This window comes from Halyomorpha halys, unplaced genomic scaffold (assembly GCF_000696795.3).
Source record: "Halyomorpha halys isolate HHAL.00 unplaced genomic scaffold, Hhal_1.1 Scaffold863.1, whole genome shotgun sequence".
NCBI lineage: Eukaryota > Metazoa > Arthropoda > Insecta > Hemiptera > Pentatomidae > Halyomorpha > Halyomorpha halys.
Window position 1 is genome coordinate 438,346 of NW_027105160.1, and position 5,382 is coordinate 443,727.

The following is a 5,382-nucleotide window of genomic DNA, read 5'->3' on the forward strand; positions in this document are numbered from 1 at the left end:
ATTATTAATAAAATTATTTTGATTAATTTAGATATATTATTTAAGGGTATAACTGCACACCCTTGAATTACTGAATGATGTATCCTCCAAATCGTCACGTTTATTCTTGTTTAAAATTTATTCTTATCTAATACTATCCCTTAATTATATATTACAATTATTACATTATTATAAAAGGGGTATTCATGGTGTTGTGTTAAATGTAAAAAATTATAACATGCTAAATAGTATAACATAAGTATAGAATTGTGAACAGCCTAAATTAAAGTCCCTGTTATATGTTAAATGCAGAAGAGTTCCAAGCGGATTTTCTGGGCAACATGTTTAGTAATCTTGTTATCTTTACGAGATAATAAAATTTCCAAATCACATCGTCTTTCCTCCACCCAATTTCTTCGTTATTTCCTCTTCTAGTTTTTTTTCCATCACTTAATTATTATTATTATCCGTTACTTTACTAGAGGTTAAAAAACTTCCAAATCAAAATAATACGAACTACGAACAACTGACCAATAAAAACGAAAACAGATAATACGGTGTAATGCTCAGGTGCTCTGTTGGGTAATCTCAACTGTATTAAATGTTATATTCGTTAAACAAGCTAGAGGGAGCAAATATCCCTTTTTTCCTAAAACAACTTTTTTATTAAACACATTTTGACATGTTAAACTAATGATAACATCAAGGAACATTAAGAAATGCGTATTTTACCACCAGTTTTTCGTTTATTTGACAATTTAATTTTAACGAGTTTTGTCGGATTTACACATCCCAGTTTGTAAATTTATACGGTCTCATTTTGGTGCCCCCTCCCCCTAATTTGAAATCAAGATAACGTGTATCACATGTCCCAACCTTATGACAGGCTCACGTCATATGTCTCGATAGTCCGGTCATCCGTTCCACTACTAATTAGTTTTCTTATGCTGGCTAGCTTTCGTTGGAAGAACAACTAGAACGGTTAAGGTACATCACAATAACCCTCCCTGCCTGGATGAAGACAAGAATCGCCGAACAAGACGAGAGAAGACGGCGGTAACTTGGACCGGATCCATCGCGTACTCCAGCTACGCTTGAGACGCCATAGCGTCAGTCATCACCACGGCATCTTGTGCTATGAACCATTCTCTCAGCTTTACATGACCCTTCAGAGAGTAAATTTTGTTCTGCTATAAATTATATGTTTGCTTTACATGATTCCAGAAAAAGTAATCCAATTTATTTAATAGAACTCTAAACAATGCAATAAAGGGCTCCCTGTCGTAAGGAACGTGAGTCTGAGATTACAAACAGGTATAATAATCCAGAACAACAGAATTTCGTCAATTATTATATTAATTAAATCGAACGTTTGAGCTCCAAAAATGCTTATTACCACTGGGAGCTCAGTGCTTTGTCAATAACTTTTTATTGTCACTTACATATGTAATTCTGGAGAAAGTAGACAGTTAGACGATTGCTAAAACAATAGTTTATTATAAATAAAAGGTTACAGAGCTATAACAGAAGTACTAAGTAAAATACATCTAAGTACACTATTCAACTTACCTAAAACAATAGAACAGAATAAAAGGCCCTTTCCACAGTTTGAATGAATATAACAGTGAACTACTACAAGTTACCGAAAGGATCTTTGCAAAGTTATAATTATAAACAAAAGCTCATCATTTGAAAACAACACACAAACAAACGTTGGTTAACAATGAATAGTTTTCTTTTACTATTTTGATACTTTTATTGACCGCCACCCGGAGGATCTTCCTGCAATTAGAAAGGAAATATTAATTTTACAATAACATATCTTGGCCCAAAACAGTGTGGCCTCAGTTAATTATAACTTATATTAAAATTGTATATAAATAATTTTAGATACAGATAAAGGAAAAATAAATAAATTAAAAAAATAACTGACTAATTACACAAAAAACAAAACAAAAAGGGTAGTTACAAATTATCTGTACTATTATGATGTTGGATTAGATAGATGAAGTAAAAGATAGTTAAATAGAAGGGTTTTAAACGAGGGAAGGGTTGGTACATGACGTATGTTAGAGGGTATAAAGTTGCAGAGATATGCAGCTCGGATAAAAAATGTGTTATTAAACGCAGTCGTTAAGAGTAGTAAGGTAAGTATGCGATAGTGCAAAAAATCGACTTCGAGTTTTCGACGAGGATACATGTTTGTATGTGCTCTGAGCTTAAATAATCATGTCTCGCAAAGTGGTCCGTGTGCGATTAGCCTGACTCAAAAACGAAATTTATGAAAATGAAATTGCAGATTTAAGGCGGGTATATGCCTAGGATATGACAACTTTTTTTTATATAGACAGCGTAATTACCACTTTATAGCATCCAATATTCACATTTTTTCGATGTTCTCAAAAACATTAGAGCCGTTTTTGATGATACTCACTATGTCAATACTTGATAATTAACCTTAGGAGGAAAGAGTAAAAATATGTTGTTCAGGTCGAAAACAATTTTCCAAAAATAAGAGTAGTATTACATATCAGTGGAAAGCCAATGATTTAAGATTGGCAATGTTGACATATAATATAGAAGAAACTTCTAGTCTTTAGCAATAATTTTAAAATTTCAAATTTTAATTTATTCACTAATACATTTTATTGAAATTACCTAATTAAAGATATGGAAGTACATTCGAAAAAAAAAATGCATGCTGTAATATTTTTTCGCATTTTATTTCAAATTGATCTAAATTATCATTTACTTCAGTATTGTCAATACCAATGACGCGGCTGAGAGAGAAGCCCTTTGATCTAGGAGTCCAGTCATGCTACCCACATTTGGGTGGCAGGGCTTGATTTAGGCAGAATGTAAATATTGTATATAGGTATGGTTGTGTTCAAGATTTTATTTATATCAGTTGTTTTCTTATTTTCTATTTACTTAACTCAATTTATTTATGACTTTTATTAACTTAGTTATTAACTTTATTTATGATGTGTAAATGTTATTTTATTTTTATCAATTTTTTATGGATTAAATTAATTTATACTTAATTATTTTATTATGATTACTGGCAGAACCGGTAATACTGCGGAATTGCTAGTTTTAGGGATGTGGAAAGATTAATTGAATTCATTGTTATCATTAATTTAATAATAACAATGAAAGTTACCAGTACCGACCGGCACTATTTCTTTGAAAAATGTTAGACATTTAAGGGTTTTAATCGACTTTAGAAACGAATATGAAAAAATCATTTCTATACATTAGATATATGCATTCAATATGCCGTAATCAAGAATGTATAGAAAAATTTTATAATAGTATTTTTTGCCTCTGCAGTTTATTGTGGAGTATTATCTTATATTCTAGTCGGCGTCGACTACTCTTCCCATTGCAACGTCGTAATCGGTTCCAACAGAGGTTCCCATCTTTTTTCGTTTTGTGGCTCTCTAAATAGGCGGATTTTTTCCGCGGCGCCCTTAATACATCAAATATTTTTTTCTAAATTTTTGACTTTCATAAAAAATTGGAAAACTTTCCTTTTTAAAAGCGATTACCCATTCAACATCGAAAAATTAAAAACACATATTTAATGTTTTCGTTGAAAGGAATATGGTCCGGGTGCGGTCAAGTTTTTTTTTTAGTTTTGACTGCCGTCAAAATAGCCCTGAAGAAGCCCTGCAACGTGGGGCGAAACGTTGGCTCATTAAATTAGTATATTTCTACTATTTGAGTTTTTCTTGACCGCACCCGGACCATATTCCTTTCATCTCCACACACGGTCAATCAATAATCTTCCAGTATTTAATGTTTTCGTATTATTTAGTGACTAAAGCATGGGTGGGGGAGCCGTGCTTGTGCACTAGCCACAAGACTCAAAAATTGCTAAATTCTTTGAATTTTGTCAGCACGATTGCAAAAATTTGAGAATAGGAAATTCCAATAAAATTGCAAAACTGTTTAATTGAATATTTCGTGGCGCTCTTATGACGACACCGCGGTACACACTTTGGGAATCACTGGGTTACAACCTTTGAACTATAGTCGTCAAATCCGCGTTGTGAACCGTGAATGGGTTTATATGTATATATGGTTTGATTGTGTACCTAAATCCTTAATACCTGTTGCCCTTGAGTGTGGTAGAATATTATTATTATATAAAAATATTATTATCCCTTCTTTTATAAATCATAGGAGAATAGTACTGGATTTTGATAACAACTATATTGGGTTGTGCTTGTTTTCTTCTGGTTAAATATCCTCTCCACCCCCTTCCCCCCTCAATCTATGACACGACCTGCCACTTCTGAGCCATGACAGTGCCGAGTGGTAATCACAGAAGTAAACTACACGGAAGCCATGCTACAAGATATCATTTGCTTCCTCAGCTGCCTGACTCCTTGCCTACTTATGGACAACAGTAAATATTTCGGTCCTTTGGAGCAGATCCCAGCTGAGGCGTAGAATGGTACAATAGCTGAGAGCAGCTGGGTGTCCCTAGCTACCTGCCAGGTGTCCTAATTCCTCCTAATTGCCCTCACACCCCGACAAAAGGAAAGTCAATTCGCCAGTCGATAGTTGTGATTTATCGGCATCTGCTCTCCTTGGGAATTATACGGGCGGCTACCTCTCCACGCTCCCTTTTCCCCATGATCTTCTCCTTATCCTCCTTTTGTCGTCTTAGAGGACGCTTTTATATATATTTTAATCTTTTTTATCTCGTTCGAGACTGGTAGTTGTATCAATTATAATAAACATGATCCAAATAGTCTCAGCCATCTTTATTTAAACATATTACATGTACAACACTTCGGCCATGATCAAGAACAATCTCAATTTTACTAGCACAACCTTACATTGATTTATTATAATTTGCAGGATTTTATGCCCAGGTCAAATCGACAAAGTAAAAATAAACCTGTTTGTCACTGTAGCATTTATTAATAATTTATTTCCTTCTAATTTTACCATTTTAACAAATCTTAAAGTTTCCTTGAGATTGAGCCACAAATTATTGTTCATATTTTTTTTTTTTACCTCATTATTGATTTGAGGACTTTAGCCATTTACGATAGTAAGTCATTCTTATATATTTCCGACAGAATATAACTCCTAATTTTTTTTGCTGTTTTAAAATAATATATACCTAAATCCTATTTTTCAAATTAAAAAAAAAAAAATGTTAATATAAGAGAGTAAATGTGACTAGAGATTATATTATTTTATCATTATGTTATTTTATTCATTTATTTTTTCATACACATAGTTGGATTATGTTCATTTTGTTTATCCTTCTGTTTGTATATATTTTAAGAGAGATTTTTGTTTGTTTTTTTCATTTATTTATTTATTTTTATTTACTTATTTCATTTTATTTTAGTATGAATGTGATCATTCATCACTATTACC